Here is a 27,804-nt window from a genome sequence, read left to right as displayed (position 1 = left end):
GCTTGTCTAGTAATTCCTTATGATTAAATTCAGATTCTGCATCTAACACAGAAGCTCTGATGTGTCATTCTTAGCATATCCTAGCAGAAAGCACTTGATGGCAATCTGTCCCTTTTACTGGTAGAATTTAATCTCCTGGATAATGGGTTAATGAGTGAATGAATATATAAATGAGGGAGAAGGAAAACACTTATCTTTGGAACTATCCCAAATTCTAAATTTTAAAAAGGAAAAACAGAATTCAAGTAAAGGATTCTAAGCAGTCTAGGTTTCTCCAATGTATAGTTTTTCTTTTTCTTTATAATTAAGGTTATCTTCTGGGCAGATAATTTGAGAACCTGTACATATCCTGGTTCTCATCATAATTTTGCCCACTAGTTATACTGATGATTCTTGCCTGGAATTTTTTTTTATTATGGTAATGGCCAAATGGTCATATTATAATTTTCTTTTTGGATATTAAAATTTGGAAGTTACATAGATAAGAGCTTTCCTTCTCCTTCATTTAAATACTCACTCATTCTTTCATTCCTTCACATGTTAGTGTAGACTTATGGACTCTTATTTCAACCTGCAGCTATTATTTGTCACTATTTTTTCAGACTTGGTCAGTGCATGTTCCTTCACTCTAGCATCTATGGTCCTTCAACAAGTTCCCATCATTCTTTGAGTACTTATCTTCTTACACCACAAGATGTTCAAGATACATTTTGTATTCCCCGGTTCTAGTCTTAAAATGATCATTTTCCCAAAGGAATCCTGCTTCTTTTTATTGGGGGATGGCATTTAAGAACCAAGGTCTGGTGCTAGATACTCTAACTGCTACTGGCTAACTTAGTTTCTAGGATATTTCAGAGGACAGATACATGTATATGTCTTTTCTATCTCTCTGTGTATTAAAAATTTTAGTGCATACTCAAATTGAGTGCAAACCTCCAATGGTCAAAGAAAACATAGCTTTCATTATTCAAAATATATTTAACTAGTTGCTCAATCATAAGATATAAATAAAATAGTTTTAGGATTGCTAACTCATACCACTGTGAAAAGGAAGTGTCCTCACTAGAGTACAGTTTTTGTACTCTAGTTCTTTTTTGTCTTTAGCATGAGGACATATATCCAAAACACTGTATTTTAAAGTTACTTAGATTCATTCTCTTACATACCACTCAGAAGAGTTATATAATTCAATTGAAACTGTGGTCCATTTTTCCCCATCCTCATTGGGTTATTTTTCATATGTGAAACATTAACATGATTCTATTATATGATCATTATATTTTCCTTAGAACTGTGAAATTTTGCTATAACTTCCATATGGCCACTATCTTTTGCTTGAGTTTAATTTTGTCTTTGTCCTTAATAGAAACCAGATTTTTCCCCATTCTTCACAATGGTTGCTTTTTTGTATCAAATATTGGATGTGAATTGCCTACTACAAGAAAATACCCTCTGCCAATACACTGAGAAAGTGAAATCCATTACTGTCTCTCATAGTTTTATTCATGCTCTTAGTATTTACAATTACACCAGTAGAAATACCTTTTTGGTAAATTTTATGTTCAAGACAGGGAGATTTTATTGTATGCAATAAAATGTCATTATTTAAAGTTACTATCCACCTTGCATGATAGCTACTTAGAGCCTGTTTATAATACATCTTCAGGGACTGATTGTGTATTTTAGAATTTGCATTTTTCTTAAAGGTTGAACATTTTTAAAAGATATAATTAATTTATAAAGTCCCAAAGTACATAAAAATAACTAAAAAAAGAAAATACTCCATATTGTTACTCTAATTTACAGGTGATTTCATTAATGGAGATTCTATCATGTAAACTGCACATTATTCAGTGACCACACTTTGTGTGCTCATTCTGCATGCTTTTGCTAACAAATCCATTTTACTATAAGTCTAAATATGTCCCAGAAGAAAAGTAGCATATCACTGGTTGTTTCAATTATTTTCCGTAAGTATTTATTAAATACCTAAAATATGTTAAATATTTGAGACACAAAATAGGACATTGTCTAAATTAGTTATTTTCAAATAGAGAAAATAATGCCTAAAATACAAGATTTGCAGATGTGGAGAAAACTGGAGACATATTGAGTTCTGTCTATATGAGAGATTAAATTACCTGAAAATCATCTTGGTCAAACAGATCAAAATTTATGATGAAATATAACAAATATCTTTTAAAATGTTAAGCCTAACTAGCCTTAGAAAGGATGGGGAAATTTCTTGGGGTTAGAAACAAAAAGCAAACTAAAACCAGGTATAATCAGGTATGATTTTAGCTGATTCTACAGTTAACCTGGCCTGGGAGGGGAAGGGATCAGGTGTTGGTTTTTGCCATCTAAAAGCCAAAAGTTTAAAATGTATAGCTGAAGAATAGTCTTGTGCCTGTGTGCAATGGGAAAACAGAACAGAACTACTTGCAGAAACTGGCATGTTTGAAGGGCTTAATTCCTGGTGAAAGATGGGAGGAATACAGAGAAACACATTCTCTATCAACAAGGGACATAATTTGGAATTTGGAACAAGGTACATGCCGTAAAGGTAAGGAAGAAGCATATCTCTTTTTGTGGGGACTCTGAGTGAACAAGAATTGTCCTCTGAGTTTATAGCTACAGCTATGTACCTTAAGCGGATTTGGGGTTTGAATTTACACTACTTAACTTCTCTAAGAACATATGTATAATAGTCTGTACTATATTCTTCCTATATTTGAAATCCCTAACATGTCTGTAGTTATCATAACTTTTAATTTCAAATGTTACTCATGCCATATAATTTTCTTGATCATTCTTGATAAAGGTTTGTCTATTTAAGCTATCCTTAAAGACAGTTTTGTTTTTGCTCATATTCTTTATTTCATCCTTGCTATTTTTTATATCTAATGCTAAAAAATAATTTTTTCCTTTTATATTTTCTCAGTTTAATGTTATTATTTTTCTACATTTCTCAAGACAAATTGAGATCAAGTTTTTATTTATATTGTTTGAATTTTCCGTATATTTATGCCATAACCAACCCTAAAAGTACAAGATCTGAATCACAGGATTTCTGAATGAGAAAAGAGAAAAAATAGAGGGGAAAACATTTCTTAAATCAACACAAACTATTTCCCAAAATTAAAGGACACAACTTTCAGTTTGAAGCTACTAGTTGTCTAGCAAAAATAATCTTTAAAATTCTCAAAACAAAGCCATATCTTCTGGAATTTTAGAATATGGAGGTTACAGAGAATAACCTAAAGCTTTCCAGACAGGAAAAATAAACAAACAAATAAAGCAGGTAACACACAAAGCGTTAGGAGTAAGGGTGGCACAAGGTTTCTCAACTGCAACGCTAGAACAGACACATGCCTTCCAAGTTCCACAAGGAAATAAATATCTAGTACTTTGAGTGCCCAGACAATATGTCTGTAAAGTACGGAAGTGGAAAAAGGATGTTGTTGGGCATGTATTCATGTTCTGCAGGAAAGAGTTAATATCGCCGGCCTGATATTGTCATCTCCAGCAGGCCCTGCTTGAGGCTGACCCTCAGGGAGGTTCCTAAGGACTTGGCCTGTGGAACATTCCCTACTCCATGCTGACCGGTTGCTTTGTGTGACTGGGTCACAGAATTCTGTTATACTAGTCTTCTATATTGTTTGTGCAAACAAATGTGATTTATGGTGTGCAACCACTTTACATCTTCAAACCTAGAATTTTGGTAATAGTGACTGACTGCTCAAGCAAAGACTGCCAACATGACCAGCCTTCAATTAAATCTCTGGACTCAAAATTTTAAGCAGGTTTCCTTAGGCAGAAACACTGGATGCGTGTTGCACATTTCTGTGCTGGAGGAAGAAGCATATTTAGTGCGAGACCTCCCTTCCCGTCATTCTGTGAGGGAGAACTGTGAAGTCTGCTCTTGGACCCCTTCAGGGCGTTACCTGATGCCTTGTCTTCCTGCCCCTCACCGAGACTGCTGTGTACCCTTTCAGGGGAATAAACCATAACTGCAAACATAGCTGCCTCTGGATCCTATGAGCCCCTTTAGTGAATCACCAAAAACCACAGGGAGGGGCAGTATCCTCCCCCAGCCCCATCGCACATGGTCTTAAAAGTTCACATCACACTTTCTTTCTCAGGAACTTCCCAAAAGAAGTGCTCCACCTAAACAGGAAACTTTATCAAGAAAGAGGAAGAATCTGGATCCAGGAAGTAAATGATTTATCACAGAGGATAGGCAAAGAAAATCTCCACAGTCATGGTAAGTGTAAGAATATGAAAATTACAAATTAAGTCTAAGGTAAAACAAGTCCATGTTAAGCAAGATAATAGAGGGTCATGTTAAGGAGGATAACACTGACAGATCCCTCAAAGTAGTTCAACAAATTGAGGGTAAAATTTTATCTATAAAGTTTGGTTATGACTTTAAAAAAGAAAATTATTTTTTAATTAAACAAATAAAAATGATTAACTGAAGAGAAACAAAATTACATGCCTCAGCAATGAATAATATTAGATACCCATAATGATGTAGATTCTGAAGATTGACTTAACAAAAATTATGATGTAATAAAATTAGGAGGATGGTTGGATTTGCATATGAGATGTGTGCGTGCGCACTTGCACAGGTATGAGGTGCATTATAAGTGATAAAGGTTCTTCATTAAGAGAGCAATAAATAATATGTTTTAAAGAAATATAATAAATATAAAGAAATATTAGAGATATGGAGGAAAATACTAAAAATTAAAACCAAAAGTAGGGTTGCCTGAGAAAAACAAATTAGGCTTGAGAATAAGTGAAAACTAACAATTTTATTTCATTAGCAACTTTGTAAAATTATTTGACTTTTGAAAGTACATACATGATGTGAAAAAGAAAATTATATTTCAAAAGAATAAAAAGGAAAAATATAATTGACAAAATGATTTGGAGATGTACTACATGTTCTGGAAAAAATAATGACTAAAAATAAATCCAGAAGTTTCACCATCATGGGCTAAATCCTTGGAAAACAATTTGTTGATGAAGAACATAAACGTAGATAGACAAAATAAAATTTCTGGTTTCTATCTTGCACTACACACACATACATGCATACTAGTTAACAGAACTATGGATCAACCACACACTGAAAACAAATAGTGAAATAATTCAAATGTTTGAGGCAACTTTTTTTTCCAATTTGAACTGCTGCTTGTAAAGACCATACTGATCATGGGATTGCTGAAATGAAATGTCCAATCATCTTCTATGTTTATATTTTATTTAGCCTGTTCACCAGGCAGAAAACTTTACAGTCCTTCCTCCACTCCAAGTCGCATGTGTGCCTGTGTAAACTCACATGTGTGTGTGCGCACACACTCAATCCCATCTAAATTTACCTGCGTCTACACATATCCATTGACATTAGTACCTGAGTCAGTGAATATATATATATATCCATTAACACACAAATGAGCAAAGCAGGAGAGTCCACAATAAAGAATACTGCTTAATAGCATTGGTAGTGGGTATTCTAGGAAGTGTGGAGCTGCATTTTAGAAAATTGACTGAACAGAATGTGGAGGAAGGTTGGATGGGGCATGACTGCAGGCAGGAGCTGTGCTGTATGTATAGGAAAGCAGTTCAGAGATAAGCCTTAAACAGCATATTAGTATTGGGGGTGCAAAAAGAATAAAGACTGAGAGATATTAGAAAGAAAGCTGTGACAGTCAAAAATTATGCTGGCTGTTTGGTTAATAAAAATATTTCCTTTGTAGGATTACTGTGAACATTTAAAAAAATAATCCATTTGAAGCATTTTATAGATTAGTAAATATTATAAGTAGTACTATTTAATTAGGTATATACATTGTCTAATAATATTTAAAGGATATTTATCTTTGAATTAGAAAGCTTTTCTCATCAACACAGTGATAAAAGTATGGATTAAAACTATGTGAGACTCTGTCCCTTTCTCTTATCTAAATAACCCATAGTTTTCGTTGCAAGTCCAGGTGTGACTGCTGAATGAATAAGCTTTGCTTTGGAAATTCCCCCATTTTCTCTGTACTTAATACAGCATCCAGGGTGCAGAAGTACAAATGCTGGATTTGGAAACAGGAGAAGGGAGGCTAAATCTTTGCTATATTCCTGGCTACTTATTTGATGAGTAGAAATCCAACTAACCTCTTTGGAAGTTAATATCATAAACTCCCAAAAGAGAATAAAAATCTCTGCATCCCTATGGAGTTTTGAAAGAGTTAAGTGAGAACAAGGAGAAAGGTCTAGGTGGGATGAATACCCTTTTCCCACTGCAAGGGTTCTTTTGCTGATAGAAGATGCTCGGAGTAAGTTATCTGTTTCCTTCCAAATTTTTCTTAAACATAAAATTCACAAGTTAAAAAATCTGGCTTTAATTCAAAATTAAGGAGCTAAATTTTACTAGGATGATGGTACTTTCACACTTCTTTATTATTAGACTAAAATAGTGCCCCTACAACCTACGTTAAATTTAACTACTCCTATAGTAAACAAATCATTCTAAATCCTTGATTATTTCAGATGCCTTCAGCAAGGCTCCCTTTCTTGAATTGCAAAACCCAAAACGCATGCAGAAGTCAAGAGCAAAAAGCAAGTTCATTTTCTTTTCATTTTCTTTTTTTTTCCCTAAGGATACTCAAGAGGGTTATTCTTTTATTCAGAGAAAATATCCAGGGCCAATAGCAAATAAAAAGATCTTTTCCTGGCTCATATCTACCACTCAGAGGTCTTAATTTCATCTGTTTGGTCTGAAGTTTTTTTGACTAAAAGTAAAACTTTATGCTTCCCTGCTCTCAAGTTCATCTACCCCAGCTCTGAGCATTCACACAGCCTCGTGAGGAACTGCTGAAGTTTATTCCCATTAGCTTGGCACTTCTCAACCCAGGAGGCGATACTTTCAGCTGCAAACTTGATCATCTCATTAAGGGCCCTTTCTTCCAGAACTTTTATATTGAAAGACAGTTAAGTCGGCAGAGCCCTAGCATTGATCCCTGGAGAACACTTCTTTTAATAACTAACAAGTTCAGGACAGAATTTTTCCCCAAACTTTTTCTCACATTGAAAAGCTAATTGCAGCTTAATGGTCAAATGCTTCTCCCAATTTCATGGTAACTGTATTTATAGCAGGTGCTCATACTGAACCTTGAGACCCTAGCCAAAATAGATTTGTGTCTAGCTAAAAACAAGACAAATCTTCAAGTGTCAGAAATCACACTCCAGTGGAGCAATTGCCAATATGAGAGAAACATATACTGCATCTTTGATCAAAAGAACTTCTCTACTGATGGAATCACAGTAATGATGTAAGCTACCTGAGTCTGTTTTTTCATCTATAAAATATAATTCATAATACCTACCTCAAAAGGCAATTGTAAGGATATATATGAATATACACACACACATACACCCCTAGTACGTGGTAGGCTCTAACTATGTATTAAATTAATTAATAAGTGAAATAATGGAGTGCAGATAACATGAATGAAAAAACCACTGTGCCTGCCTAATACATTAGGAAACAAGTATGCTTTTCATGCTCATTAATCTATGTAACAATGTAGTTGGGGTAACTTCTGTTGAATATGTTCTTATATAAAACAATAGATGGATAGATAGAGGCTCAGGAAAAAAATACAGATTAACATCTTTTTAGCAGAATCTATTGCTGCTAATGTGTCAACCCAGAGTCTTTGCAGCACTAGTTGAGTGAATCCAGTGTTGATGTTCACTTTGAAATGCACTTGTTACTATAGGAACAATATGACCTTTAGAAAAGACAGGGTTTAATGATACCCACAAGTGTACTGCAAATGCACTTATCATCTCTAAACACCTTATATATGTATGAAACCATATGGAGATATTTTGGGATTCTGCATCATACAACAACAACAACAACAAAAATATATATATATATATTTTTTTTTTTTACAGCTATCAAAAGATTGGTAAACAATGGTAAACTGCAGAGTTTAACTCAAATGTCACCTCTGCATTGAAGCCCTCCTCAGTATCTTCAATCAGAACTAATTACTCTATCCTTGGCGACTTACTGCACTCAAAGAATAATCCAAACATGGCATCTGTTGATGTAGTTATTTGTAGTCATGAATACTTCCATCAATAGATGGTTATAAGGCAAGGGCTCTAATTAACTCACATTTTTCTATATTCTATGAGGTTCTTAATGAAGGCTTAGGTTAAATTATTTATGTAATATAATTATATATTATATAATTTATATTATGTAATATATATTACTTGAATGTTGGTAAGTACACAACCATTTTTTAATACTATCATTGCATTGGTTCTTGTTAAGCCATTGCTTTATTCAATGTGTCAAAGTTCATGGTTGGCCTTTGGCTCATTTTATTCTCTATATTTTGCCTTTTTTTAAAATATCAAGTTGATTGAGGTATAATTTATATACAGCCAAAATTACTCTTTTTCAGATGAACAGTTTTAGGAGTGTTAAAAAGTATGTACAGCGTTTATTTAAAAAATTTTTTGAAGTATAGTTGATTTACAATATTGTGTTAGTTTCTGGTGCACAGCAAAGTGATTGAGATATATATACATATATTCTTTTTCATATTCTTTTCCCTTATGGTTTATTACAAGATGTTGAATATAGCTCCCTGTGCTATACAGTGGGTCCTTGTTACCTATTTTATATACAGTAGTTTCTATCTGCTAATCCCAGATTTCTAATTTATCCGTCCCCTCTCCCTTTCCCCTTTGGTAACTTCTTTGGTAAAATTTGTTTTCTATGCCTGTGAGTCTGTTTCTGTTTTGTAAATAAGTTCATTTGTACCATCTTTTAGATTCTATATATAAGTGATATATGATATTTGTCTTTGACTTACTTTACTTAGTGTGATAATCTCTAGGTCCATCCATGTTGCTGCAAATGGCATTATTTCACTTTTTTATGGATGAGTAATATTCCATTGTATATACATACCACATCATCTTTATCCAGTCATCTGTCGATGGACATTTAAGTTGCTTCCATGTCTTGCCTATTGTAAATAGTGCTGCTATGAACACTGAAGTGCATGTATCTTTTTGAATTACAGTTTTCTCCAGATATAGGCCCAGGAGTGAGATTGTTGGATCATATGGCAACTGTGTATTCAGTTTTAATCACCACCACAATCAAAATACAGGATGTTTTCGCCACATATGCAAAATTTCCCTTGTACTCCTTTGTAGTCAATATCCTCAACCCAACCCAAGCAACTGAAAACACCTATTCTATTTCTAACTTTACTGCTGCTTTTCAAGAATGTTTTACAAACAAAATCATGCAGTATATAGTCTTTCCTGTCAGGCTTCTTTTACTTGAAATAATACTTTTAAGATTTGTCCATGTTATTGCATGTATCAGTAGTTCGTATCTTTTGATTGCTCAATCATACTCCATTGTACGGATACAGCACAATTTTATCTCTTCATCAGTAGACATTTAAATTATTTCTGGTTTTGGACCATTATAAATAAAGTTGCAATAAAAATTAAGGTATAGGTGTTTGTGCAGTCATGTATTTTTATTTCTATTGAATAAATACCTAGAAATGGGATTGTTGAGTCATAAATTGCACACTTAATAAGAAACTGACAAACTGGTTTCCAAGTTGATTGTACCATCTTGTTTTCTCATCAACAATGTATGTGGGTCCCAGTTTGCTCTACATCCTTGTAGAAGCTTGGCTTTGTCATTTTTCTAACATTAGCTATTCTAATAGATGTACACTGTGTTAGTTTCCTAGAGCTGCCATAACAAAATGTGAGTCTGGTTGGCTTAAACAACAGAAATGTATCTTCTCGTAGTTCTGAAGGCTGAGAGTCCAAGATTAAAGTATCAGCAGGTTTGTTTTCTTATGAGGCCTCTCTCCTTGGCTTACAGATGGCTGCCTTCTTGTTGTGACCTCCTCTGCAGCATGCACACCCCAGGTGTCTCTTTGCATGTCCAAATGTCCTCTTCTTATAAGGACACCTGTAAGATTATATTAGGACCCAATCTAACAGCCTCATTTTAACTTTATTTTAACTTAATCAGCTCTTTAAAGGCCCTAGCTCCAAATACAATCACATTTTGAGTATTAGAGGTTATAGCTTTTAACACATGAATTATGAAGAAGGCACAACTCAGCCCGTAACAGACACTAACATCAGGCTGGTTTTAATTTCCAGTTCCCCGATGGATACCATTCTTGAGCATATTTGCAAGTGCCTGCATGCTACCCATATATATTTTCTAGTGAACTGTGTATTCAAATCTAGTTTGTATTGATGTTTTTGTTCTGTTACTGATTTATAAGAATTTCTTATGTATTCTGGACAAAAGTATTTGATCCAATATGTGTTTGTTTTGCAAAAATAAGTATCTGTATCAGTGGTTTGTTTATAATCTTTGCATTATTGTCCAATGAATGGAAGTTCTTAATTTTCATGAAGTTCTAATATTTTTTTATAGCTGTTTTTAGTAAAGCTTAAAATTTTATGTGTAAACTCTTGCTTAGTCACAAAAGTCTTCCTCCTACACTTTTTTAAAAGTTTTATAGTTTTTATAGTTTTAGGTTTTACATTTAAATCTGTGGTTCATTTTGAGCTTATTTTTGATGGGTCAAAGTTCATGTTTTACAAATGGATGTCCAATTGTTCATTTGTTGAAGATCTTTTTACTATTGAATTATCTTGACAACTTGGTCAAAAATCAATTAACTAACCATATATGTATGATTCTATGTCTGGAATCTATTCTATTTGTTACACTGACCTACATTATCTGTCCTTTTTCCAATAATACATTATTTTAATTATTGTACCTTTCTAAGCCTTGAAAATCAAGTAGTGTGTCTTCCAATTGTGTTTATTTTTCAAAATTTAGTTGTTTTAAGTATTTCGCACTAATATATAAATTGTAAAATAAGCTTGTCAATTTCTATTTTTAAAAAGCCTGCTGGAATTTCGATTGACATTCTATTTAATAAGTAGATATATTTTAGAAGGATCAGTATCATAACAGTCTTTCGAAACATGAGCATGTTATACCTATTCAACTTTTGTGTCTCCTTTGATTTTTACCAACAATATTTTCCAGTTTTTAGCATGCAGTTATTACCATGTATTGTGTTCAATGTATCCCTAAGTACTTCATGGTTTTAATGCTGTTGTAATTGGCACTGATTTTATAATTTTAATTTCTACTTCTTCATTTCCAGTAGTTTACAGAAACACAATGGATTTCTATATGTTGACCTTATATCCTGAGACTATGATAAAACCACTTACAAGTTCTGCAGTTTATTTATACATTCTTTGGGACTTCCTATTCAGAAATCATGCCATCAGTGAATAAAACTCATTTCATTTCTTCTTTTATATTCTGTATGCCTTTTACTTCTTTATCTTGCATTATTTTATCATCCAAGACCTCCAGTTCAATACTGGAGTTTTAAGAGCAAAAATCTCTACCTTGTTTCCCGTCCAAGAGGGGAAGCAGTTAATCATTCTTTCACTATTAAGTATATTAACTAGTTGTTCTTCATGGATGTCATTTATCAAGTTGAAGACATTTTCTTCCATTTCTAGTTTGCTAACAGTTTTTATCACACATAGATGTTAGATCCTATCCAATTATTTTTCTTCACCTATTGAGATTCTATCTGTGTATACAGATTTCTACATGATATCACTGTAGAAATTACAGCTTCCTGACTCTCCCTCAGGGTTAGATTTCTTTGTTTTGTTTTTTGGCTTCTATCTTTTCCCCAGCGACGATGGATTTTGGTGTCTTGGGATACAGTTTTCTATCCCTTTTCCAGAAGCAGGCAGACAGAGGAAAATAGATTTCTATTCCTTCCCCAGTGGCTTGCAGTTTTTATTTTATAGAAGGAAGGGATCTGGAAGCAGGTGGGCCTCTTTGTCTGCACCCCTCCTCTCTCAGGCACCAATTACTTCTTTCATGCCTGCTCTATGAAGAAGAGCTCTCTCTGTTCTGTCCTTAATCTTTAATGTGGTTTCCCAGAGGAAGTCTGTGGGGGATAAGCCTAAAAGTAATTATGAGCTTCCCTTCTGCTATTCAAAATGAAAACTAACCCACACTTGGTGTTTAAGAGTTCATTAAAAATTTTAGTTGATTTCTTGTTACCCTTTTCTAAGGTGGACACATCTTTCTCTGTGCTCTGTCAAAGGTAAGATCATTTGTGGTCCCATCTCTCATTGGAGGGGAAGGTCACTCTTTGTACTTTGATTTCCTTACAATTTCAGTTTTCTGAAAGACTCAAGAAAACACTTGATTTTGTAGATTATCCATCTTTTTCTCATTGTTGTGGGAGCAATGTTTTTGTTTTTTGTTTTGTTGTTGTTGTTGTTTTTATTTATTTTATGCAATTTTCTACATCCTGAGCAGAAGTATAACTTTCAACAACCTTTTAAAAGCTAGCTACATTATTGAAAAAAAAAATAATAAATCATTAACTTAACATTTTCATTTTAAGATTAAAAACTGAAGAGTGGAATAAAGTAAAATATTAATATGAAGAAGAGAATTTTAAAAACTCACATTGACATTCCAATCATGTCGAAAACAGCCATTAAGGAAATAAATAAACCATTAGTTTAAGAAAAGGCATAAAACATATAACCTACTATTTTGATACCCTCAATAATGAACTGATATTTAATTCTGACAAAAATTTAGGGTACACAGATAAGACATAACAATGTGATTTCTCTTAACATTTTGTGATGGCATATGCATCAAACAATAAAAATAAACCTCCATCTCCATTGGGAAATATTTATTATAATATTTACTAAGTCCTAGGGCTTCAGATTTAAATTTCTTCTTAAGACATCTAGAGAATAAGTATGAAAATATGAAAGAAAAAAATTCCAAAAGATCTGAACCAAAATAAGATCAAGGCTTATTTCTGGGAATAGAAGAGTTATTTCTTACCTACTCTGATTTGTGATGTAAATAGCACTGTTGCATAACAAAATAAATAAATCCTCCTGCTGCACTGTAACAAGTAAACAAAAACTATATCAAGGGATTTATCAAAAACTATAGACTTCCAATTCTAGAAAAGCACAGCCTACTTTTCTGTGAAGAAGTAGATATTCCTTGTGCATATTATACAAACAATATTTCATGCTGTGCAACAGTTTTGTCCCAATACTCTACAACTTTAAATTACGAAGGAACAAGAAAAAACAATGAATCAAACCTCAGGAAAACAATATTCATTGTAAACCAACTTCTATTTTACAAATTTTGAAGGAGGAATTTTAGTAATGTCTCATTTTCCCTAATTTATTGATTAATCAAAATTTGTCTGTATTCTTGAAATCAAATTAGTTGCCTTGTTTTGTATTTATTTTGCAGATTTTAAATGTGTTACTTTAATCTAGCCTCCTTGCGTGTGCCTAAATTGTATATAACTAGAGAAAATTACAGAACCCTGCTGGCTGGTCTCACTTTAAATTTACAACAGATCCTAAGCAGGTCCTCAGCATTGCCCAGCTATGACATCATCTTGTGTTAATTTCATATTTTACTCTCTAGTCTCTGACATGATTTTTAACAACTTTTTCTTCTCAGGACTCTAATCTCTTACCCCTATTACTGATTATAAGCTTGTTTTTAAGAAAAATAGAAGTAGTTAGAAAAAATAGAAGTAAGTTAGAACATCAAGTGTACCAAACAGCCTAGATCTACATCCTTCTATTCTGCCTTCCATTTACCTCTTTCTGCTGAAGTGAGTCTACCTGACCCTGCTTCTAGCTAATTCCAAGCCTTCCATTTGCACATGAATCCTTCCCACTTGCCACAGGGACAGTGCCCCTGCAATTTTACCATACTTCCTAAATCATAATTTATTCCTATGTTCTGGACTATTTCCATCATCAGACAAACATGCTGTGATATCTCTCAGGTTAAAAATATAAACATGATTAATTTACTGAAATATCACTTTGCCCTGAAAGTAGTGTCCCATTTCTCCTGCTTGTATCATGGAAACTACTCCCAAGATTCAGACTCCAATATCCAACCATCTATTTGTCTTTCCCATTAATATGCTATAGACATTCCAAACTCAACTTGTCAGTAAACTCTTGGTTTTTCTTGTTTCACATTTCAGTAAATCACATCATCATTTACTAATTACTTTGGCCAAATAATTAAGATTCAACTTTGATCCTGGTCTTTCTTTTATACTTCATGTTCTATCTTCACACCTAGCAGCAAATTCTAGTTCTCCACCAACATTTGTCTTGACGGAATTTTTTTCATGACCTTCACTGTCAACATTCTAGGCCAAGCTATCATCATATCCTGCCTAAATTAATGCAATAGTTTACTTCCACACTTGTCTTTTTATTATTCACACAGAAGCCAGTGTTATTTTTAAAACATGAATTTAAAAAATGTATACTCTGCCCTGTGTACCCAAACAAACGACAATGGCTTTCAATTATACTTAGAATAAAATAAAAATTCCTTACTAAGTCTTAAGAGGGCATTACTGTGCTATTTCACCTAAGTCATCTCCTCTGCCCTGTTCATTGTACCATGGACACACTAGTCTACTTGCTGTTTTTAAATACACCAAGATTGTTCACACCTTGGGGCTTTTGTACTTGTGTTCTCTTGGTCTAGAACACTTTTATTCCACATCTTCACATTTTTTGATTCTCCACTTCAATGAAGTCTCTGATCAAATATCACTACCTTAGAAAGTTCTAGGATTACTTCACATAAGATAGTACACTTGAGTAACTCCCAGTTATACTCTGCTTTACTCCTTTGTAGGTGTCATCACTCCCTGACACGGTATCCCATGTGTTTACTGCCAGTCCAACAATACGTGCTCCATGGAGAGAAGTACTTTCTTTGTCTTATACACCATTATATCATCATAAGCTAGGCTAGTGCCTGTAACAAGTTAGGTGTTCGTAACGACTTGTGGAATAAATGAACTATTGTATCAGTTTCTCAGGACTAACAAAATTACCACAAACTTAATGGCTTGAGATAACAGAAATTTACTCTCATAGTTCACGAGACCAAAAGTTTGAAATAATGGTGTCAGCAGGGTTGGTTCTTTCTTGGGGGTTCATTTGTCTCATGCCTCTCCCCTGGTTTCTGGTTGTTGCCAGTAGTCCTTGGTGTTCCTTGTTTTATAGACATCTCTCTAATCTCCCCCCCTCTATCCTCATACAGTGCTGTGTTTCGTCACATTGTCTTCCCCCCATGCGTGGGTCTGTGACCTATTTTCCTCTTATGAGTACACCAATCATTGGATTAAACCACACCCTAATCCTGGATGAACTCATCTTAATTACATATGCAAAAATCCTATTCTAAATAAGACCCAGATTCTGAGATTCTAGGTAGACGTGAATTTTGGCAAGGGAAGTGCGACATAATTTAATCCAGTACAATTATTTGTATCAAATCATGAAGATTAAAAAAATTTTAATTCCTATCAGAGTAATTTCAGAATGTAACTTGGATGTTGTCTTATCCTTACTGAAAAATCCTGACAAGGAATGAGATTTCAGTGATCCTCTTATGTGCCTTTTCAACTCTCATTATTTAATTCAAATATTTGTTCTGTTATTTAAAAATGTATTTTTGTGCATTTCTATATTACATATATTGTGCTAAGTAATGAAGACACATTAATTAGCAAGACAGAGATGGTCTCAGGAGACTGACGATCTATTAGAGTGAGAGTGTTATTTTTTCTTCATGACATTTGCTATCACCTGAAGTTGTTAGCTGATATCAGTCAAGTCTGCGTTAGTAAATAGATGGCACGCTCCAATGGAGTATACGATGAGAGCTTAATAAAAGGACAATTTTAAAAGGTTAAAGGCAGGTTTTAGGATAGTGATCAAGAAATAATACAGTACCACAGGGATAGTAACAGCAGAGATCATTTACCATCCTTAGGCCTGAGGGGAAATGAGAGAAAGTGTGAAAAGGAAGGCTCCTTGATAGTATCTCTGTATCTAGAAGACAGTTTCAGATTATAACCACAGTTCTATATGCTTAGTTTTTAGAAAGTATCTGAGTTATTGTGGACAATTTTCTATTTTTATTTTACAGTACCTAAGCTTTTTAAATGCTTTGAGGAAACAGTGTATAACAAAAAGTAGAACTAGTGAATAACCCACTTATGAATATCTTTTTGTTACGTATAATAGAAAAGAAGCATCTTGAACATGGATTTGTTAAATCATCTCTGAGCAATATGCATCAAGACATTTTCATTGTGATGGCAGGAGAGAGCAGGAGGAAGTGCAAGGGAAGGGATGTATGCAGCTGTGTTCATGCTTACATTTTGATTATAACCACTGGTGTATGTGTGAATTTCTTTTGGGCATAGTATATGAATAGACTTTGAAGTAATTAAATGGCAACATATCTCTTGCTAGTATTTTAATAGTATAAATTTTAGAATTATCTAGAAGATTATGCTTATTGGACTACAATGCTCTGTCTCTTCTTCAGTTGCACATTAAAATGGGATTTTAGTATTTACTTGGCCAAAATCTATCCAGGGGTCCACTATCATTTTGTCTTTTAAGCAAGTTTTTTTGGCACACAAAGGCTGAATTACAGTTCTTTTCTGATTGTTATAGTGTAGTATATTCTTGATAATCAAACTATTCAACATTTTGGGACTTTGAAGTGGTAAATATTCGTGATGTGAAAAAAAGTCATGATATACACTGTACTACTATCACATAAAAATGTATCCTTCACTGTGTATTATGTACACACACCAAAACACTGTTTGCAAATATGGAGGTACCAGCGGGGAGTATAAGGATACATCGAAATACAGACAGCTTGTAATCATGGGTGATCTTGTATTCTGGCTTCTTGTGCCTCTTAGTTTTCCATAATATGCATGGATACTTTTAAAAGTTTGGGGGAAAATTATTATTAAAGAAAGTCAATATAAGGAGTGTTTAAGACAAATGAGTAGGCTCTTGAGGGAGTATAATAATACAGACTGCAGGGGGAAGTTGGGATAAATTAAGTATTTTTGGTTCAACATGGTGGCTAACTATGGCATGGGAATATCACAAATAGAAAACGAGATACGACACATTTGAAACTGTAGTTATTGTATATGTTCTAAAATTGTTGCCACCTCTTCCCACAATCTTGCTGAAGATGGACCTCCCAAATTCCATCCCTAACCACCCCATACATTGTCAGCTGAAGAGTAGCTCATTAGGCTCATTGCCAACATTCCCAACGCATCACTTCAATGTAAGTAGAAAATTTTCATGGCAGTGTGGGAGCAAGCTTCATCACTGTGCCAGTTAAAGCACTTGGGCCTGGGTCTGCCTCAAGCACAGGGTTTGAAATTCCCGTGCCTATTTCTTCCACGCAGCTGTGTCTCATCCTATGGTGCCCTGGCTATGGTGCCACTCTTCAAAAGGTGACATTGCACAGAAGAGAACTGAGGCTCCAGTGCCAGATCACGTGGGCTTAAATATGCCAAATGAATGTGTGTATATGTATACACACATATATATGTATATATAGTACAATATTCTAGAACAAAGATTATTTACATATAGAGAGATATAATAATTCTAGAACAAAGATTATAAACCCTGTAAGTGACATTTGGTCAAAAGCGCCCTGGTATGCAGACATTATTTATGTGGCCATTTCCAACAAAGCTTTATGATAAAGTGATTATTAGTCTTTCTTTCTCTTAGTTCGATAACATAAAGAGCACTTCCACATATGTTTTCACATTTGACAATGGCAGCCACTCTGCAACATAAACATGTTAGGCACTGCTTTGCACTTCTGGTTTACAGAGCAGGGATACTGCAAAAGCTAATTATGGGTAGAAATGCATTCCCCGTCTCTTAGAACAGCGTTCTTTAATACAATCATTTTTCTCCTTTATTTTCCTTCTGAGAGTAACTGCTAAGTACCAACATATGTACAAACACTGTCCCCTCAGAGACCCAAATCAGACATCGGCAGTCCTTCCTCAAGCTCCTTCCTCCCCAACCCTCCGAGTAGCTCTAAAGAAAATTATGTCAGTTTACCCAAGATATCAAGTAATAGAAAATCTATCTGCCACCCATAGCCTAGATGAAGTGCTGGCAAACATTTTCTGAAAAGAGCCAGTTAGTAAATATTTTTGAATTTGCAGTTAAAACTATTCAGTTCTGCCTTTGCAGTGTGAAAGCAGCCACGGGTGATAATGTGAATGAGCAGAGGAATCAGCAAGGCCAGGAGTCAGACATGGGTTCCTGTGTTTCGGAGGAAACTTTCCAAAACCGATACTCCATGATTCTATCTACCTGCTAAAAGATACAAAACTTGCACAACAGGCCTCTTTTTGGCACATCACTGCCAGAGTGGTAAGAACTGCTCAGAGTACAGCTTTTCATTTTTGAGAGTTTAAATGATGTGAAATCATTTACAAATTATGCTTTGCAAGTAAGAGAAATCTAAAAATCAAACTGGCTTAAATAATAAAGAAAACCGCCTGGTTGAACAGACCAGAGGTAGATACGTCTAATTTCAAGCTAGGATGAATACAAGAATAAAAGAATTGCTGCCAAATAAATAAATAAAGCAAAAAAAGAATTAAATCAGAAAGGAATAATATTAATTGCCAAAATATGTGACGGCCACAAAAGAGAAATCTATCCACTAAACACATACCACAATGAAGGAAACATGTAAGCACTCTACTGCTATTACATTTATTCTGGTCAAGCCTTTTTTCATTCAGAAATATGTCTACACAGCCAAACCATTTGGCTGAACTGTCTGCCACCATGTCGCTTCAAATATTTCTAGGCAAATAGGATTAAAACGTTCTATATTATTTATCCATCAATGCAAGAGTGATCAACTTAGTAATAATCCCTGGTTTTCAATTCTTTTAAAAGTCTAACATTTTGGTAGACTGTGTATTGCCATGGAAAAGCATTCATGATACAATTCCAAGTCTAAATAACAAGACAGAATAATAAAATATCCTCCCAATTTTGTATGTGTATGTACGTATCTATAGGGAGACAAAGAGACAAATGCAAATACAAATTGATTTCTTTCACATGTATCCTCCCTCCCCCTAAAAAAGCACCCTGGTCTTCTAGTGGGAAATTCACTTCTTCCCTATTATAAAGAACGGGGCCTCAGAGGGGTGAAATCCTAGGGCTAGATCCTGACTGGCTTAGCAAACCCCATTCCTCAGTTCAAAATATTTCTTTCGTAAATGGTCATTTAGATTATAACGAGGTGAGAGAAAATGTTTATTGAGATTTCTGGACATAAAGGAGGTTTCTGCTTTTGTTGCCTTGATTTTTATTGCTGTTTATTTGTGTTACAGTGTTACCTTAAGAAACTCTTGCACTTGACTTACACAGGAAAGCATGAAGGCTCAGAAAAGAATAGCATATGTTCTCCCAAAATAAAGGTAGTCCTGTCGTATAGAAACAAAGCTAACAAGTGGAGATAGAAAAGCAGAGCTCCTAACACAGATTCTTCTATCCTTGAATCAATCCAAACCTGAAATTCAACAGATCTCTTATTCAGTTCAGTTGATAAGCCAGGCAATTTTCTTTATTATTTAAGCAAGTTTAATTTTGGGTTTTTTGTTACTTGCAAAGTATGATTTGTGAAAATTCACTTAATTTACATTCTTAGAATACTAATGACAACACTGTGCCAATAAGTCCACATGGATTTTTGGTGAGTATTTGATTGTTCTGTGAAGTATGGCTCTTATTCCACGTAGGAAATGCAATGTAAAAACATCTGTTTCCCTGGATTTCCTGAGCGTATGTACGTTTCAGACCAATTACTGCAACTGAATTATTTTACCATAGGCTGCAGTTGTGTTTGTTTAAAAGCATAAATACCAAGGTAGAGCTATTCTAGTACTGATGTAGGTTTTTTTATAAGGCTGTAAACTTCATCTTTCTTAAATAATAAGAGTGTATGTCAGTCTCTGTGAGGTCTTCAATAAAATCAACGCCTTCAAATTATTTTGAAGCGCAGGAAGCTTTGAATTTATGAAATATTTATGAGAAATCACATCATGTCTACAGTGGTTCTCAGCTGTGACTACAGCATATGGTTTATAAATCGAAACAGGTGTGGGAAAACAGGTGGTCGCAGCCAAGCCAGGGAAGGACTGGAATTTATTGTGGGGAAGCAACATGATAAAATACCACCATTGGCACTGAAGGCAACTGGCTGACTTGATGGCAGAACCTAAAAGATGTTCACAGGGGCAAATACATACAACAGCACTTGAGATGAAAGTATTCACCTACTTCCATCCCACATATGGAAGCTGGGAAGCAATCAGTGTCATTTCCCACGGTGAGTGAATGCATGTGAATCTTCATTTGAAACTGAGTACTATGCAACTCAATTGCAGTAAGAGAAAAAAAGAACAGACTCTTCCTCTTACTTCTTTTACTACAACTCTAGTTCAAAGGCTAGAGGCACTTTCACCTGTGTTATCTACACTGTTTCTAAGGATAACACCACACATGCTGTCTTGTTTCCACAAACTCCAAGAATCAGAAAAGTACTCCCCTTTTCTTGGGGGAGGTGGGTATAATGATCTCCTGTTATTTCAGCAAATACCTTTAAATTAAACCATCTTAAAATGCCATGTTGTCTACAGAATAAAGGTAACAGAAGATAGTGTTGTTAGGCAGTTAGATAGAAATGAGCACTGGGCAGGGGGAGAGGGACGGGGAGGGGGAGAGGAAAGGAACAACCCAGAAAATAACAGTACGTCTGCACTCAGGATAAGGGACTCCAGAAACTTACTTTTTCTAAATGAGGGCCAGCAAAAGAAGCCAGCTAAAATCAAAACGCTGCAGCTGCGCATAAGAGAAGGACTCAGAGTAACTTTACCCAGTGCTAATTATAATATAATTAACATTACATTTTGAGCCCCCTCCGGTGGGTTTCTCTGTGTGCTTCATGGGTAAGAACCTGCCCAGAAGGGCATGCCAGAGCACAAGGAACCTGAGCTGTCAACCAGCCTGAGAACTCAAAGAACCTGAGCCATTAATCAATCAACCACAAAAAAACGCCCCTAAGCCAGGATATAAGATGGAAAAACAAAGGAGCGGTGCCATTTTTCCTCTCTTAGATTGGCCCGCTCCCAATTCTTGGAAGTGTACTATCTTTTACTTCTTTTTTACTTTACTAATAAAACTCTTTGCTTATATCATGCTTATTGTCTCTCGTTAAAAAAAAAATTTTTCTGGGTGACTAAGAACCGAGGTAATTCTTATTTCCCTCTTCCCAGTAACACTTATTAGTGATTTTTAAACGTCCTACCGACCCCATTGCCAAGCACCTTAGTCTACGTTCAGTCAGAGACTGGTAGATTACTAAAGGAAAGGAATGGAAACACAAGAGCTAAGAGCAGCGTTTCTGGTTTATTCTGGAATGAGAATCTATACTTACATTTACATATCAACTTCTGCCATCTTCCAGAGACTCACAAAGTTTCAAATAAAATATTTCATGTAATTATATTTTTAAAAGCTCCATATAAAACCTAGAGAGAAACTCACCTTCCCTCTCCTGTTCTATCCACACTCCCATATGTACTCAACTGAGAGCGGAGGCCCCCGCCTCAAAGAGCTGAGCAGAGCCTCAGGTAAACTGAACTACCCTCCTCTAATTCTCCGAGGTTCTTTCTACAACTACCTAGCTTGTCTTAATGTAACTAGGAAGGTTAACTTTTAGAAAAGAAAACAAGGCAGAGCGAAAAAACAAAGGGCTTTGTCATCACACGACTTACCCAAGGAAAAGCAGACGTAGCGGGCGCTCCACGCCAAGCTCATCTCCCGGGCCCAGGCACGCACGCATATACGCAATGACGCACGCACGTACGCACCTATGCACGCACGTAGGCACGCACCTAGGAACGCAGACACGCACAGCTACACGTGTGTGTGCTTTGGAACTAAGCATCCCTCTTCCTGGCCGTAGGCGCGTTTGATTGCTGAGAGTTCTCAGGTGATTCCTGTTTCCCAACAATTGCCCCGCGGTTAAAGAGCGCCAGCTTCTTAAAGGGAACCCTCCCTTTTCATCAGCACCCCATGTCCAAAGCAGAGGCAACTCTTCAGAGCCCACCCAGTCTCGGAGCTCATCATAGCTGTGCTTCCAACGTAGCTTAAAGGTCTCCCTCTGCCCATTCCTGTACCCTTCACTTTGTCACACAGTATTGATCCCAAGGGTACTACCGGGTAAGCTTCCTGTACACAAATCTCAGGGGCTGGAAAACACAATCTGCAATAGGTAGAAGTAGTTCAAGGAAGCCGACTGGCTCACCTAATAGCAGCAGGCAGAGCACTGATATCTCTTGGCATGCAGCGACTGAAATTTCTTAAAACTTTTACTGTTAGTGTTGCACAAAGTGTGTTACAGATCAATGTTACAGCTCAGTCGTGACAGCAACCTGGATCCCGGTGATAGACCAAGCAGCACTGGGAGGGTTGGAGAATTCAGGCTTATTACGCCAGGCGGGCCCGGAGGAGTTAACACTCAAAGCTCTGGACCCTGTCTGTAGGTTTACACAGGCTTTTATAGGCTGCCAGTCTGTACTTCACAACATGATATGTAAATAATTGTAACAAAGGTGACTAATTAGGAACAAGCTTTGTAGAAATGGACCAATCAGGAATGATAGAAATGGACAGATTAGGAGTGAGCTCCATGCAAATGAGGCACTACAAATGGACCAATCAGGAGTTAGCTCAGGGAACCAATAGAATCTTAGGGGTAAGTTCCGCTTTCCTAGAGGGAAGCCGTTTCAAAGTTAAAAAGCCAGATAATGTCCCTGGGCCAGGGAACCGAATGGTTCCGGCAGGAGAGTAGTGGCTCTGACTGGGGGTCCTGCCGTCTTTTTCATGGGGCTTCCCACCTCATTAGGAATTGGTATGTACTGGAAGGGAATGCACTAATGGAAGTAATGTATGAGGCTTTTAAGCACATCAAAATAGTATTTATAAAGGCAAAGGAAATGGATAACTATTTTGAGGGAAACTGATGATTTAGAGAAAAAAATCAAAAGACTGAACAACTAAATCCTGAGGTCCTCCTTGACAATATATAAAGACTCTAATCTTATAAAGCCAGGAAACTCAAAGAAGGTTAAGAAAGTTGAATTTATATCCCCAACAAGTTTGCTATACCAGCAGTGCTTCCATTTAAAATACGGAGAGCTATGGAATTGAGTAATAGTACCTGTCCCTCTGAGCAAAACAGGGGTATTGAGAATATTTCTTAATCTATGCAAACAATAAAATAAAGATTGATGATCATGAATCTTAAGAGTAGCCACTCCAATAAAAAGTTTCAACACCTTGCCTAATTTCTGAATTCAAGCCACTTTTAAGACTCAGAACCCATGTGCTGAAGCTGCAGAGTTTCCAGAAAGAAGACCTTTAGGCACTATGGCAAGGATATGTGGCCATTCTTGCCCCAGTCCTTCTTCAAAGGAACCTATAGCCACTGACTTCAGGAACTATACAGTAGGGAAAGCAGAATGCTCAAAAGATACTGAAGACTGTTCTATACAAGGTCCAAACTGGCACTGACAACTGAGGATCCAGAGCATCATCAAGCCCTTTTGTTAGAGTAGGGGTTTGTGGAGGCCAGGCAATAAGTGGAATCTTAGCCAAGTCTGCTTCACAGTGATTCCACTTTATCCACAAACCCACCTAATAGTTATTTTCCTACCCAAATACAATATCATGTCCCCAAATATAAACTCTAGTGGATATTTTGGTAGTTGGCAGGCCCCATATTGACTTCTTCACTTGTGAAGTAAGAGCTATCTTAGTGGGAAGGTCAAGTGGTAGCCTTCTAAAGTACCACTCCCTTAGCCAAAATGGAAAAATAAAACAATATCATGTCTTGGAATGGAAGAGGTTAGTGCTGTTCTTGGGGCGGTGATGCCTGCTCATGAGATCTCCACTTTATTCATGTCTCTAAAAAATTCCAAAGGGATTCTGGAGGAAGGCATTAATCCTTGCCATCTCAACCATGTAGCAACCCCAACTTCAGTTGTATGGAATAAAGAACCTTTGCTAGATCGTATTAACACAGCCTCAGGTATATAGTATGTGACCAGTGATCTTGCAAATATATTCCCTCCCTATCAAAAATGAAGATTAGAAATAATATTTCTAAGTATTCATTTAAAACATTCATTTATACCTTTCTTGCCACAGGCATATGATAACTCTACTGTCCTGTAACAAATAGTCCAGAGGGAACTGAACCGAATGGAAATCCCACAGATAGATGACTTCATTTTAATGAGACCAGGTAAAGAAGTGGCAAGGAAGTTGGAATCCTGGGAAGACAAAATACACTTCAAAGGATATGAGATGATCTCTATAAATATTTGGAGGCTGATTCTATCAGTGAGATCTGGAGCAGGTCTGAAGTTCTGGGGCATGCCAGGATATCCTCTCCAATGTAAAGGATAAATTTTTGCATTTTGTACCTCCCACCACTAAGAACTAACTATCATGCCTATTGCACCCCTTGCGTTTTAGAGGTAGGATATTCCATATCTGGGAATACCTCTCTGATCCATATATCAGGTAACAAAAAGCTCCCAACTTTAAGTAGCACTTAGGAGGAGTGTTTGCAGACTGTAGTACATGCTAATATGACCATATAACCATATGGCCCAGCAAAGTAATACTGGAGGTATCTGCATTTGGGAAAAGAGATGGTGGGAAGTTAATGGCAAGTCCTAAAGAGATAATCACCAGCATAGACTCCTAAAATTCTGGGGGCCATCTGTAGCAAAGAATTACATATCTTTTGAAAAACAGAGAGAGAGAGAGAGAGAGAGAGATGTTTATTGCAAGAAACTACCTTTTTTGGTTTTGGGGGCTGGCTAGGCAAGTCAGAAATCCTTAGGCCAGGCCATAAGGAAGGGTAGCTCAAAACTTTCAGGCAGGAGCTGAGGTTTTGGTCTACAGAGGAAATTTCCTCTACCTCAAGAAAATCTCAGTTATGCTCTTAAAGCCTTGGATAGATTAGGTTCAACTCACCCAGAGTCTAGGATAATCTCCTTTTCTTAAAGTCGACTGATCATAGATGTTAATTATGTTTACAAATATTTCCAAAGCAACATCTGGGTTAGTGTTTGATTAAATATTGTGGGACTCTGGCCTAGTCCAAAGGGAATAAACTGACGATTACACTTGGCTTTTTCCAGGCCCACTGCTTTATAATGTCAAGTGTGTTTAGCAATAATTACAGACATGATTCATTCAGGATTACACATGAGCAAGGTGGGAAGGCATGAGCAGGTGGACAGGACCTCTGTGTCACCTACCACTGTTTTATCAGTGACTTACCTTTAAATGGACTTGGCTGCCCTTTGGCCTTATTCAGAGGTGGCTCTGAAAAACAACAGTGAGGGGAAATTCTCTCAATGGATAGATATTTAATAGTTAACGTGGCCATGCAGTTTGTACAGAAAGAGAAATGTCCACCTTTTAGAATGCATTTAGACTTATGAACATTGGTGAATGGCTTGACTGAGGGATAAGGGGCTTGGAGGATTCAGATGGAAGGACAATGAAATTTGTGGAATAGGCATATTGAAAATAGCCATGCATGTGAGGCTGTTGGCATCACATGTCAACACCCAACAGAAAACATACACCCTGGAAGAGGGGCTCTACATCTAAATAGATTGACTAGGTGAGTTGGCATCATGCAGAATTCATCCATCAGCCACCTCAGTACTGACACAATGGGCCCGTGAACTGGGTAATCATTGCTACCAAGGATGATTGGGTCCAAGAACACAGGTCCCTTCTCATCACTGCTGCTACTAAAAACCAAGACTGATGCTAGTTCCCCAGTATGGCACTATGCTTGCAGGAGTTCAAATAGCCACTTAGTGGAAGACTAAATCCATTTGACACATTCTACTGTGAAAGGAGCAGCAACTCTTTTTGATTAGCACTGATGCATATACTGGGTATGGTTTTTGCCTTTCCTCCCAGAAGGGCCTAATCTAGCACCACTATTCAAAGGCTAAAGGAATGTTTGTCTACTGACACAGGATGCTAAATAATTTTGCATTAAAGCCACTTTACAACAAAAGAAGTGTGCTGTACCACCTTGAAGCTGCCATCTTCCCGGCGATTGCCCTCATCTGATGAGAGTCACGCTGTTCAAGGTCAAACTCCTTTCTTGGGGCAGCCTCCATTCAGTCGCCAGTCAATATAAGGACTATAAAGACCCACAAGTTGGCGAAAACCTTTCTTATTACTCATCACAGCCCAGACATCTTCCTCTGTCCAATCTTGCTTTATTGACTCCTTTTCCACCATTGTTGATCCCATGAGTAACATTGAATACCATTGCTCCATGTAAATTTCTGCCCCATAATCTGCCTCCTGGAAATCCCAATCTGCTACAAGAGACTGTACAAAATTGTATAGCTTACTTTCAGGTAAAAGGAAACTGTTCACTTAGCCTTAAAAATAGAAGTTCTTATGTTGTTTCCTTAATGTAAAAAATAATAATAATAACTTAAAAAGGCAGGAAGAAAAGTTTGGAGGGGATAGATTTGTTTATGGCATAGACTGTGATTCTGATTTTGAAAAGTCTTATAATTTAAAATAAAGTAAGAATTCCTTTGTTTAAAAATTTAGCTAATACCTTTGTTGTGGTAATTACAGATATAGACAAGCTATTCTCTTAGTAGATGTGAAAAAGATCATGTAATATTTTATAAATAAAATAATAACTTATAAAGTATTACCTAAAATAGTGTGTTCATTTCATGAGGAGTAAATATCAAATTCTTGAATTTAAAGCAAATATATACATTAATTTAGAATTGACTGGTATTAGAACTGGGGTTACCCAAAGTCTAGACTAAGCCTTTAAGCATCTCATACACACAGACACACACACACACACACACACACACACACACACACAGAGAAATAAAATCCCTACAAAAATAAAAGTAGTTAAAATGTATTGAGTACATAATATGTGTCAGGTAATATCATCTTAGAGTATTCCATACCTTAGACAATTTATTTCTTAGGGTAACCGTGAAGAAAGTGAACTATTGCCAATTATATGTACCAATAATAAAGCTGAGGGTTAGAAAGATCATGCAATTAGCACATGGCAGAGCTGGGATTGCAGATGTAGTCTGCCTAAATTTGAAACTATACTTTTAAATACTATGCAGAAAATTTAATGAGAAAGGAGAATACAATAAAAATAATTAAACTATATATGCTAGCTATGCAGTACAACAGAATACAATGTACACTTGTAAATACAATTTGATTTGTGAAGTTTACAAATTATTTTTCAAAATTTGTCACAAAAATTCTTCTGTTTTATGAAGACAAAAGCAGAAGCTCATAATTGCTTTTACCAGTAATTTATGTACTCGGACTATTTTAAACTCAGCTTCTCAAAAATAGTCTCACTTTGATATATTGAGCACTTTCTGAAACATTCATTTTTTGAACACCCAGCCAATTAACAGCAGCATGCTAGGAACTTGCATCTCTTTCATGGCTGAAAAATAAACAAAATTTATCACTCATTTACTTCCCACTTCAAATAAACTAAAATACACTTTGCAAGAGATGTTTGTTGGGTCTAAAGTTCACTTGGAACTTAAGTTAAATAATGTCTCTGGAGACTGCAGAGAAGTGTTT

Source organism: Camelus ferus, chromosome 2 (genome assembly GCF_009834535.1).
Source record: "Camelus ferus isolate YT-003-E chromosome 2, BCGSAC_Cfer_1.0, whole genome shotgun sequence".
NCBI lineage: Eukaryota > Metazoa > Chordata > Mammalia > Artiodactyla > Camelidae > Camelus > Camelus ferus.
The sequence above is the reverse complement of the archived record's forward strand: the minus strand, read 5'-3'. Positions refer to the sequence as shown.